Source organism: Chrysochloris asiatica, unplaced genomic scaffold, assembly GCF_000296735.1.
Source record: "Chrysochloris asiatica unplaced genomic scaffold, ChrAsi1.0 scaffold00189, whole genome shotgun sequence".
In the NCBI taxonomy this organism is placed as follows: domain Eukaryota; kingdom Metazoa; phylum Chordata; class Mammalia; order Afrosoricida; family Chrysochloridae; genus Chrysochloris; species Chrysochloris asiatica.
In genome coordinates, this window is record NW_006408707.1 from 2,534,206 (window position 1) to 2,547,934 (window position 13,729).

The 13,729-nt window shown below is 38.6% G+C and overlaps 1 pseudogene; it reads right to left on the minus strand.

Moving 5' to 3' along the window:
* LOC102841275 overlaps nucleotides 1-13,729 on the minus strand; it is a 131,781-nt pseudogene that overhangs the window by 99,163 nt on the left and 18,889 nt on the right.

Genomic DNA, 13,729 nt, shown 5'->3' on the forward strand with positions numbered 1-13,729 from the left:
GTAGAAAGCCTCATCTTTCTCCCGCGGAGTGGCTGGTAGTTTCGAACCGCTGACCTTAAGGTTCGCAGCCCGATTCGTAACCACTACGCTACCATCACATTAGGGGTGAGTTAATCAAATGTTTGACCAAATATAACAAGCTAATTTTTAAGTCAATAATTTAATATGGTCCATGAATGATGTTATAAATTTTGTCAGAAAAAAAGGTTCCTCACCCCTGAGTTACAGGCTGAAGGTGGGCTTATAAGCTTTCTGTAATCATAATTCCCAATATTTATTTCTATCACACATGGATGTCTATTTTTTAATAGTAGGCAGTGGAAACTAATATACACAAGGCAGTGAAACACATAAACCCCTTTTTTAAATCCTTACCCACCCAGCCTATGTCTCAATCCATGTATCTACTCACAGAACACTATTATTCCAAACCTACCCCCCCACCCCACCCCAAACTTCTGATTTCACTTCTCAACAAATAACTAAAACTGTTTCACAAAGATTTTAGTAGCCTACCCCAATAACTTGTAAATATTACCTTTCCTAATAACACTGGAGTCCTAGTTTAGTACTGCGGGTTAATGCACTGGACTGCAAGGTCAGTTTGAACCGCAAGGTCAGAGGTTCAAGCCTACCAGCAGTTTCTTGGAAACCCTATACAGGGTCTGTATGAGACAAAACCAACTCAACAACATTTAACAACAACAATAAATGAATATTGGGAATTGGTCATTCTCATTTCTTCCTGTCCTGTCTAACCCTTCTGGTTTCACTAACCCTAACTTGATACCAAGGCTTCAATGACAAAACTCTAGAGAGATTTTATTCTTCCTCACGAGAATTCCTCCTGAATTTTAACTGCCTGCCCCCAAGTAAAGCCAACTCCAAGACTTAGCCTTGCTTTGATCTTTTAATTTTCTTGTTTAACAATTCTCATTCATGTTGACATTCAACTTTTCATTCAACTATCACTTTATCCAGTAAGTCCTCAGATTTTCTTCCCTAACACTTAGCTTTTTTTTTCAGAGCTTCAACCTCACAATGTTATCATCTAGTTTCACATTTCTTCTTAAATAAGTGTCTTCTAGCAGTTTCACTTCATCGTCTTCCCTGTTTTCTCTTCCCATCTACCCTAGTCAGCATCCTCCTATTCAGAGAGACTTAAAACCTCATGTTTGTTTTTGACCCTTCTTTCTCATATAATCTCAAGATTCAATTAACTACTGAAAATTTCTTTTACATGCCTCTGGTTTGTCCTGCTTCCCACAGCTACCACACTAAGGGCTAAGTTGTTCCCATATCATGCCTCATTTGAGGCAATAGACTTCTAACTGGTTTCCTAGCAATACCTTTGTCTCTCCAATCCGTCCTGCACCCTGTAGTTTGAAGAATCACACCACTACTTCAAAGCAACATTTTTTTTTTAATATTAAAAAAATTCTAATCTCTTCACCCAGGTAAGGCAAGAAAACATTTTAAGAATTTAATTAGTAGGGTTCCTCCACACTCTACTGTCCTTTACTGTATTTTACAAAAGTAACCTAGTCTTTTAACTCTCTTCTTACATAGGGATCAAGTTTGTATTATCTGGGTTGAAAACAGAAGTTGTCAGCAAGGTTCTTCTCTAAAGACCAACTTCCCTGATGAGATGATGCTAAGTTCCTTTAAAGGTAGCTAAAGTAGAGAGAGGGTGATTGCTTCTGACTCAGAAAATGGCTTAGAGACTGTTGAGATAGGAGATACAGTGTATCCCCCTTTGGCAATGCCCTATAAGAGGCAATACTTCAGAAACAATGACTTTAGGGTCTACTGAGGAGGTGGGAAACAGATTCACTGTCATATCAAAGAATCCATATGCCAGTGTGTTTCAAACCAGCAGGAAGAGACAGGATTTCAAGGGGCTATTATGAACTCAGTAAATAAGAATGGTTGGCATCTTTACAATTAAATACACATTAGAAATCTGACCTCTTTTCCCTAAGATTCAGGTTGTTGTTGTTATTGTTTTAGGTGCCATAGAGTTGGTACTGACTCATAGCAACTTTGTGCACAACAGAACAAAACACTGCTGAGTCCTACACCAACCTCACAATTGCTGTGTTTTAGTCCATTGCCACTGGTTTGTTCTTTTGGCAGTCTGTGGTCCTTTTAATATTCTTCTCCAGCACCATAGCTCAAATGCTTCAATTCTTCCATGGTCTTCTTTAGTCACTGCCCAACTTTCACATGCATATGAGGTGATTGAAAACACCATAGCTTGGGTCAAGCTCACCCTGGTCCTCAAATTGATAACTTTGCTTTTTAACACTTTAAAGATGTCTTTTGCAGCAGATTTGCCTGATGCAATATGTCACTTGATTTCTTGACTGCTGCTTCCATGAGTGTCAATTATTTATTAGTAAACATTTAATAAGTAAGTAGTAGTCCTGGTGTGGGAGTCCTGGTGTGATGCTGTAGGATAAAGCACTGGACCGCTAGGTACTTAACAACAGCAACATGATATTTTATACTAGTCACTTAGTGGGAACTAAACCAGAAAGTGTCTGCTTTGCATGGTTCTGGCAGTGGAGGGGAGTGGAGCTTGATAAGGGTAGGAGAAAATGGAAGGGATGTATATTCTCTGTGAGAGACATCTCTAGGAACTGTGCAGGGCACAGATTGCAAGGCTATGTATGGTATCCCTGATCCATCAAGACTTGTAGAACCAGCATGGGCTAAAGCAGGTCAACTAAAATAAAAACACTTTCGCATATTTGTTCTGTTAATTGCACTAGAACTATGTTGTTGCTATTGTTGGTTGCTGTTGAGTCAATCTAGACTCATGGCAATCCATGTGTGCAGAGTAGAATTATACAATGGAGTTTTTAATGCTGTGACCTTTCAGAAAAATAATTCAAGTTCTGTCTGTTAAGGTGCGTCTGGGTAGGTTTGAACTCCAATATTTGACTAGTAGTCGAGCGCTTAAATTTTTCACCACCCAATTAATTTCATTTCAAGCCATCAATTCATTTCAACAAACGTATCTTAAGCTCCGACTATGTGCAAGGAACTCTTCTACAAATGTGGGATACATCAGTGAATAGAATAAAGATCCTTCTCTGAGGCTTACACTCTCATGGCAAAATACATGGTAAACAATAAATTGTTGTTGTTTTTAAGTGCCACCGAGTCAGTTCTGACTTATAGTGGCCCTGTATAGGGTTTCCAAGGAATGGCTAGAGAGTTTGAATTGCTGACTTTGTGGGTCAAACAGACCTTGTGGTCAAGTGTTTATCCTATAGTGCCACACCAAGAGCCTTAAACAATAATAAAGGTAGAAAGTTCTGTAGGAAGTAAGTAGAGGAAAGGATGAGTGTTTGGTGAAAGTTAGCGTCTTGGTTCCAGGTATGGTTCAGTTTTTGTCATTATATAATGAAGGCTAACCTGGGATAGTCCTCAGAAGTCAGGTCTGAATTTTAATCAACCTTCATTTAAAGGACCTAGCAAAGACGTGGAACAATTTGGAGGGCCACCTGAAATTCGTTGTTGACTGTAATAGGTCAATGAGGTAGGAAAATAACTAATCATAATATTAAGAAATGAGACATGGCGTATTATTGGTTTCATAGATAAGGAATTCAATAGCAAAAGAGACTTTATGTAACTTTCCTAAGGTAATATAAACTTTCATGAGGTGAGGATTTGAATACAGTGCCTAACACTAAAGTCATACTGTCAAGTATCACTGTCTACAGCCTGATGTTGATAAGAAACAGGAGAGTTGGTCACTGAGAGATTTAACTACTAAAAAAGTCTACACTTGTGAAGTGATGGATAGGTAAGGAAATGCCATGGATGAATGCAGTTGAAATGCAATGCTATTGTTCCTATCAGGCAGGAAAGGACATAGGAGAAAATAAATATGCAATAACAAAAGTTATACCCAAAACCAGAGTCATAAAGCAAATTCAATATTCTTCATTTATTTGCTTCAGAACATAGATTGAATGTCTCTCATTCAGATACACCCACAAGGTCAGATACTAATCAATAGGAATGCTTGTAAATCTTAGTAAGTGTAATCTTACCTAACAACTTGTCTTAATTTGTTTTAATTAGTTTAATTTAAACCTCAATCCTGTTCTTGTGGCTCATTCAAAACTCCCTTTGGAATTTCTCAAGACATTCATTTATCCCATTCTAAATACAGTACATGTTTTCATTTTTATTGTGTTTTCTAATTGTCCATTATGTTTCATTCTCCAAGTTATCTTTTTTAAATGTGGGAGTTGTCTTATTCCTCTCTTATTCTGTTGGACAAGCTAGGTTTCCCTTTAGGTGCCAATGTCTGAAGACTGGCGTTATCTGAAAGTTGAATAGAACATCCCATTGGTCATCCCCTGAGCAGTGCTCTGTTGTGATCTTTAGAAAAATACGTACCCAGTCCCAGAAACACATCTTTTAATGCTTACCAAGAACAATCCCCTGGGGTTTCTTAAGCCAAAGACAGCTCCCACTGCACATCTGAATTGAAACACTCTCAGTGACACCTTATGTGGGTAACATCTTACCTGATGTCTTATTGAGACACTGTCAATGACATCTAACTTGTTATTGTTGCTAGGTGCTACTGAGTAAGTTCTGACTCATAGGGACCCAATGCACAGCAGAATGAAACAGTGCCCAGTCCTGTACCATCTTCACAACTGTTGTCATGTTTGAGCCCATTTGTGGCAGATACTATGTCAATCATCTCATTGGGGATCTTCCTTTTTTCCCTTTGATCCTGTACTTTGCCAAGCATGATGTTCTTTAAGATAACATGTCCAAAGTATGACAGACAAAGTCTCGCCATCCTCACTTCATGGAGCATTCTGGCTGGGCTTTTTTCAAGACAAATTTATGTGTTCTTTTTCAGTCCATTGTATTCTCAATATTCTTCACTAACACTATAATTCGAATGCTTCAATTCTTATTTGGTCTTGCTTATTCACTGTGTAGCTTTCACATGCATATAAGGTGATTAAGAACACCATGTCATTTCTTCAAAGAGATGGAAAAGACAATTACAAACTTTATATGGAAAAGAAGGAGACCCAGGATAAGGAAAGCACTGCTCAAGAAGAAGAACACACTTGGAAGCCCCTCACTCCCCGATTATTCAAAATCTACTACATGGCTACAGTGGTCAAAACAGCCTGGTACTGGTACAATGAAAGATACATTGATCAGGAACAGAATCGAGAATCTAGAAATTAATCCATCCACATATAGCAAACTTATTTTCGACAAACTGCCTAAGTATATTGCATGGGGAGAAGATAGTCTCTTTAACAGAAGGTGCTGGCAGAATTGGAAAGTGATATGCAAAAGATTGAAATAAGACCTTTACCTCACGTCCTATACAAAAACCAACTCAGCATGGGTTAAAGACCTAAATATGAATCCCCAAATTATGAAAATCATCAATGAAAAAATAGGGACAAATGTGAGGGCTCTAATACAGGTAATATACAGCCTATTTTGAAAAGTACACAAACAAAAATAGACAAAATTGATGAGTTGGTTCCAACTCATAGCGACCCTGTACAGGGTTTCCAAGGCTGTAAACCTTTACGGGAACAGAAAGCTTCATCTTTTACCCGTGGAACAGCTGGTAGTTTCGAACTGCTGACCCTAATGTTAGCAGCCCGATTCATAACCACTATACTACCAGAGCTCTTTAAATAGATGACTTGTTGTTGTTGTTAAGTGACATTGAGTAGATGAGTAGGACATACTAAAAATTAAAAAGTTATGCACATCAAAAGACTTCACCAAAAGAGTATAAGGCAAACCCACAGAATGGGAAAAAATATTTTGCAATGACACATCAGACAAGGGACTCATTTCTAAAATATACAGGAAACTACAACACCTCTACAAGAAAAAGATAAATAACTCAATTAAAAAATGGGCACAGGACATGAACAGACACTTCATCAAGGAAGAGATCCGGGCAGCCAACAGACATATAAAGAAATGTTCACGATCACTAGCCATTAGAGAGATGAAAATCAAAACAACAATGAGATATCATCTCAAACCAGCAATAACAGCAAAGATAAAAAAAGTAGAGGACAATAAATGCTGGTGAAGATGTGGAGAGACTGAGCCCCTTCTACGTTGCTGGTGGATTGCAAAATGGTCCAACCACTCTGGAAAGCAATATGATGCTTTCTCAGAAGGTTGGAAATAGAAATACCTTATGATCCAGCAATTCCTCTACTTGGTATTTACCCACAAGAAATACGAGCCATAACATGAGTAGATATATGCACACCAATGTTCATGTAAGCACTATTTACAATAGCAAAAAGATGGAGACAGCCAAAGTGCCCATCAACTGAAGAATGGATAAACAAACTGTGGTACATACACACAATGGAATATTCTGTTACCTTGAAGAACAACAACAAAGCTGCAAGCCACTGCATAACAAGGATGAACCTTGAGGACATTATGCTGAGTGAAATTAGTCAGTCACAAAAAGAGAAATACTGCATAGGACCATTATTGTAAACGAGTAAGAAAAAGAACCCACTCTAAAAGGGAGAAAAAATTATATAAATATTTGCTGATCACCAGGATGTATGGGATGAGAAAAGGGGAGGGAAGGGAAGATAGAGCACAGGGTAAGGAATAGACACAGGATACCTTGGGAGTGGGGGTGGGGGAGACAATACACAAGTAGGGGGAGGGGAATGAAAAAACAAGGCTGATGGGAGAACAGTTAGGCAGGTTTGCATGTGCTAAGTGGGATAGAGGTTAATAATGATGTATGCACAACCTTGGAACAACAGGGCTCCCGGATACAGGGACTGAGGCATGGTTTGAAGGGGTAAAAGAGGGGAGTAACGTTAAGATGCTTTGCTGTCTTTTGAATCTTGGTTTCCCTTGCCTGCCATTGTGAAACAGACACTTGAGGGAGGGAGAAAGGAATAGTCAAACATCACCACAGAAAGCTTTTAAGCCTATAACCAATTGGAATACCTTAAAGGGGGCTAGAAGTTGCCCAGTGAAAGAGGCTTCCTATGGAGCCTTTACATTGCACAAGACCATAGGTGGAATCCTGAACCACACCCAGAACCAACTGAGGTAGGAAATTTCCACTGGAAAGGAAAAGTAAACCAGCCTGGAGTGGCTAGAAGAACAGAAGATTTTTCGTAAAAGAAAGACCAGCAGGAAAAATCTGAAATAATAAAGGCAGTCTGATTGATTACTACAAGAACAAGTAAGCTGGTCGGTTGCCCAGGACCCATCAAGGCAAATGGTTGGGACCCCTCAGAGCAAACCCCCTTCCAAGACTCATGGGAAATACATGAGCAAGCATGTGGTCTGGCTGGTGAACACGTAGGTCACTGATATGGGGGAGGGGAAAAAACAGCAATGAAGTTGCAAGCTAAGCCCGACCACATTCAATAGGCCCCCATGAACCCTGGTGGAGACCTGGTTGGCCAGCAGTATGGCAAGACCCAGGGACTCCTGGTCCCAGAAGCAGTGACATGGCCACAGAGGACTAGAGTGGAGAGTGAAGCGTCCAGCTGATATGAAGTGAGGGGAGATGCACAAGAACACCCATACTTGCAGATAGTACCCACTTGACCTAGCTTCATGACTGAATGATCAGAACTCCACTAGAAGAAGAAAGAAGAGGGGGGAAAAAAGAGTAACCCACTACAATTTGATGAACTTTACTTATACTTATGGATGTAGTAGCTCAAAAAAGGGAGCAAATCTGTACAGTGAGGATCACTCCCACCCCCTCGGTACACAGGGTTGACAAGGATGGGCAACTTAGACATTGGGTACCCAAAATAGGGGGGCCTATAAAAGCAAGAAGTGACTGGCTTACAAGCTTTCAAGAGGAAGCCTAGTTCCAGACGGGGCGGGGGAAGGTAGAATCACCACTGAATGATTTCCAATCGGTTGTCACTGGGCTGGTGAAAGAAAATGGGTGTAAGACTCTTGTGGTACACTAGTGAATAATTGCCATCAGGACTGACTGTGAGGGTAGGAAATATAGTGGTAGACATTTTTTGACAAAAGTAAGAGAGTGATTGATTTTGCAGCCCAGGAGCAAAGGTCCCTGGGACCATCAATTGAGAAGAACAGAGAGCGGGACCCTACCCAGAGAGGCAGTGAAGCCAGGGATGGAGACAGAGACGATGACCTGAACAGTTGGAGTGGCTGGAGACACTGGACTCAAGGAGGGAGAAGGGCTATGTGCTGGTGGCCGGGGGTGGTATACCCTTTGTTTATCTGATGATGCTTGTAGGGGATTATAATCATAGCAATGAAACGAAATATGATAGGATGACTGTAGAGCTGATGTTCTCCCATGTAAACCTCACAATGAAAACTTAAAAAAAAAAAAAAAGAATACCATGTCTTGGGTCAACTATGTCTTGGGTCAGGCTCATTTTATTCCTCAAACTGACATCTTTGCTCTTTAACACTTTAAAGAGGTCTTTTGCAACAGATTTACCTAATGCAATTCATCATTTTATTTTTTGACTGCTGCTTCTATGGGTATTGATTGTGGATCCAAGCAAAATTAAATCTTTGAACATTTCAGTCTTTTCTCCATTTATCATGATGTTATTTATTGGTCCAGTTGTGAAGATGTTTGTTTTCTTTACAATGGTGCAATACATACTGATTGCATATTATTTCATCTTCTTCAGTAATTACTTCAAGTCCTCTTCACTTCCAACAAGCAAGGCTGTCTCATCTGCATATCACAGATTGTTGATGAGTCTCCCTCCAATCCTGATAAATATTCCAGCTTCTCCCATTATTTGCTCAGCATATAGAATAATCATAGCTAAAGGATACAACCTTGGCACACACCTTTCCTGTTTTAAAACCATTCAATATCTCCTTGTCCTGTTCTACAATGGCCTCTTGATCTATGTACAGGTTCCTTGTGAGCATAATTAAATGTTTTGGAATTACTATTCTTCTCAATATTATCCATAATTTTTATAATCCACATAATTCAATGTCTTTGTATAGTCAATAAATCACAAATAAACATTTTTTGGTATACACTGCTTTCAGTCCCTTTTAAAATTATCTTTAACAAGATTTTACTTGCATGTGATATTAATTATATTGTTCAATGCTTTCTGCATTCCATTGGGTTACCTTACTTTGGATCAGGAACAAATATGGATCTCTTCAATTAGGTGACCAGGCGGCTGTCTTCTGAATTTCTTGGCCGAGTGTCTCCAGTGCTGCATACGGTTGATGATATTATTTAGGCCTAAAAGACGACCCTGCTATTTTCTTTAAAATTCTCTTCAAATTTTAAAGTCTTCCTTAAGTAAATCCATGCAATTAGCATTTCTGAGTGTAAATTGTTAATATTATCATCACACATTCACCTTGACTATTTTTCTTATGTACACGTGGTATTTGAATTCTACTCATAGCTGGCTCTGAAAAAAGACCTGGAGATCTGCTTCTGAAAAATTAGTCGCTGAAACTATGCTTACGAAACATTTGTTGTTGCTGTTGTTAAGTGCCATCGAGTCAGTTCCAACTCATAGAGACCCTGTACAGGGTTTCCAAGGAGCACCTGGTGAGTTTGAACCACCGGCCTTTTGGTCTAGTGCTTATTTTACAGCGCCACACCAGGACTCCAGGCACAGGAGTATGATTCTACACTAATATAGACACACATGAGGTCACCATGAGTCAGAGGGTAGACTACATGACATCTAGTTTTGTTTTGTTTTTTATATTGAGGGATGGAATCATGTCTTCTGCTCCTTTTCTGTTTCTAACTTTCTTGGTATAATTTGTGCTAAAGGAATTACTCAGTGAAAAGAAAGTTTCTCCACTTATGGAGCTGAAGTGAATGTAACTTAGCCCTTGAATTGGCAAATATGCATTTGGATGGGTTTGCAAAGGCCTGATGAAGAAGATGGGCATCACAAGATGCTCCTAGCTCCCGAATTCTATAATGTTCACTTCTCCTATGTAACTAGAGCACAGAGAATGCTGATAGCGTCAAAGGACTCCAAAAGCACCAGGAGCAGAAGGCATACAGTCACCAAGAGTTTTTCTTCTGTTCCTAAATTGCTATTGTTTGGCCTCAAACAAACTATAGGTCTTAAGGCTATGTTTTGTTTATTTTGATTTGTATTAAATGAAAGCTTCCCAAACATGCTCATTTAGACTAGAAATATTTATTAGGTCTTTATGCTTTAGTGTAGAAAAATATAATCCAAAAGAAAGTTATTCATTATGTAAAATGGATAAAAGAACAAGTCTAAAGACAAAAGTCAACTGTATTTGAACAAATTACCCATTCTTGTTGGACTCTATATCCCTACTATTCATTAAGAATTTATCAATTTCTTAGAATGAAACCTACTACTATACAATGACTCTATATCAATATTTAATGTAATAGTGCCTAGAGCACTGGATCGACTTTCTTATTGTGAAAACGGAAAAGGAAATTATTAAGACTGTGCTCTATTTTCAAATAGTGGAACCCTCAGATAAATTACAATTTTTTGTTGTTCTTCTTTACTTCCTAGGAGTGATAATGATCAGGTTCTTTGTGTTCATTGACATGTTCTTGCTAGTTTCATTTTGTCAGACTAAACTGCAGCATTTAATGTTATCGATCAGTCTGGAAAGTACTAGCATGCTCTAACACTCCCATAGTTATGTGACTTGCCTTTAACTTGACTAAAAATAAAATGATTTATTAGCCTTCTTTATTGGATTCCTGAATTATCTACTATTTTTCCAACATTCTCTAAAGATGGTCCTCATGTACTGATATGTATAACATATTAGTAAAAATCTTGACAGGTTTTTGCTTTCATTTTTACATCCAGTACATTCAGGAAAACGTTAATGCATTTCTGACAATCGACAATCTTTCTTTCTCTACTGCTTTCCCATCTGTCATTTAGGGTAAGATGTGGTGATTCTGTTGCTGCCCAAATATTGACTCTGATATAGCATCAAGTTTACCTAACACAAACACAAAAAACAGGAAGAAGAAGAACAAGAAGAGACAGATATTAGTCAATACATAGAGAGGTATATAATTCAGACCTGGAGTCACTAAATGGGCAAACAGTTATCTCTTTCAGCTGCCAGATGAAAGGTTGGAAGTTTGAGTCTACCCAGAAGTACTTCAAAAGAAAGCTCTGGAAATCTACTTCTTACAAATCATGCATTGAAATCCTTATGAAGCAGGGGTGGGGTGGGAGGGGGAGATAGAGGCAGGGTACTTGTTGTGGAATGCTGAGTTTGGGCTTATGGTGATAAAAAAAATGGTATTGACTAAGCGTAAGATTCCACAGCCAATTAATGACATTTCTGTCATTAACTTGTATGCTTGTAAAAAGTTTAATTGGCAAAAATTGTGTGATAGATTTATAGCAACAACAAAACAAGAGTAGCTGTTGAGGCTGCTTAAGTCCAACCAAATACCTCATGGGATTTTGTACCGTGGTTTAGAGCCATGGTTTCATGGGATATCTAAGTTAATTGGTCTAATAATGTGTTTTTGCTTCTGTTCTACCTCCTAGCTCATTTTGCAGGGCCTGGGATCTTAAAAGCTTGCAAGTGGCCATCAAGGCAAAATTGTCCTCTATTCACCTGGAGTAACAGAGAAAGAAAAGTCAGGATAGGAGGAGGAGATAGAATGTAAGCCTAATTGCCTCCATAAACAATTACTTTCTTTTGCATGACTGGAAGAACTAAGTGGTACCTAGATATGATTACTGAACATTTTGATAAAAGATTCTATAGAAAAATTCTGAATAAAGGGAAAAAATGCAGAACAGAATTTCAAATTGTCAAGGAATCAAAAATGTCTGGAGTCATAGAGGCTGGATGATAACCCAAAACTATTGCCCTGTTATAATCTCTTAAACCACAAACCAAAATTATGTTTAAAACCAAACAGTAGTTAACTACTAAAGAATGTCTGCCTCAAGCATTATGCTATTGTAAGATCTATTCAGTTTCTGGTGTGGTGCTGTAGGATCAGCACTGGACTGCAAACCACAAGATCGGCAGTTCAAACCCACCAGCTCCTTGGAAACCCTGAATAGGGTCACTATGAGTTGGAAGTGACTTGACAGCACTTAACAACAACATATGAGAGCAGTAATTAAAGTGCTTACTTGCTAACCAAAGGTTGGTGGTTCTAACCCATAAGCCACTCCATGGGATAAAGATGTGACATGTGCCTTCCAAAATGATTTTTCTCTTTAGCATTGCCCCCTAAAAGACCTAACAATGTGAACATGCCAATACTACCCAAACTGATCTATTCCATCATCGTTCATTAAGGAGTTGGAAAAAACTAATCATCAACTTTTTATGGAAAAGGAAGAGACCCTAGATAAGCAAAGATCGTTTAAAGATCTTTGGTATAAAGTAGGAGGTTTCACCCTTCCTGATCTCAAACTCTACTATACAGTCACACTAATTAAAAACAAACAAACAAAAAAACACAACTGGTGCTGCTACAATCACAAACACATAAACCAATAGAACAGAATTGAGTACCCAGAAGTAAATTCATCCATGTATGGACAGCAGGTGGGGTACAGTGGAATAATGCACTGAACTGCAAGGTTGGATTGAACAACAAGGTTGGTGATTCAAACTCACCAGTCACTCCTTGAAAACCCTATACAGGGTTGCTATGAGTTGGAGATGACTCAAACACACTTAACAACAACAATATGGACAGCTAATCTTTGACAAAAGGCTAAAACTCATTAAATAGGGAAGAAATCATCCCATTAACAAATGATGCTGGCAAACTATATATCCATTTGCACAAGAATTAATAGCAAATACTTCCAGAAATAATGCCGGAAAATAAGGCCCTCAGGTTGAAAGGCACACAAACTGCAACTGTGGAAGAGTTGTCTCCTCAAAGCAGAGCTGACCTGATGATGTGAATAGAGTAAAGCCCGTGGGACTTCCATTTGCTGATGGGGCACAACTCAAAATGAAGAGAAGCAGCTCTAAACATCAATTAATAATCAGAACATGGAATGTACGAAGTATGAATCTAGGAAAATTAGAAATTGTCAAAAATGAAATGGAATGCATAAACATCACTATCTTAGGCATTAGTGAGCTGAAATGGACTGGTATTGGCCATTTTGAATCTGACAACCACATGGTTTACTATGTTGGGAATGAGAAATTGAAGAGGAATGGTGTTGCATTCATTGTCAAAAAGAACATATACAGATCAGTCATGAGGTACAATGCTGTCTGTGATAGGATAATATCCAAGTGCCAACAGGAAAAGACCAGTTAATACAATACTATTCAAATTTACGCACCAACCACCAAAGCCAGTGTGGACAAAATAGAATTCTACCAGCTACTTCATTATGAAATTGATCAAACATGCAATCAAGATGTATTGATCATCAGTGGTGATTGGAATGCAATTGTTGGGAGCAAAGAGGAAGGAATCAGTTATTGGAAAATATGGCCTTGGTGATAGAAATGATGCTGGAGATGGTATGATAGAATTCTGCAAAATCAATGACTTGTTGATTTCAAATACCTTCTTTAGACAGCATAAGAGAGGACTATACACACAGACCTCACCAGATGGAATACATAGAAATCAAATTGACTACATCTGCAGAAAGAGACAATGGAAAAGCTCCATATCATCAGTCAAAACAAGACCAGGGGCAAA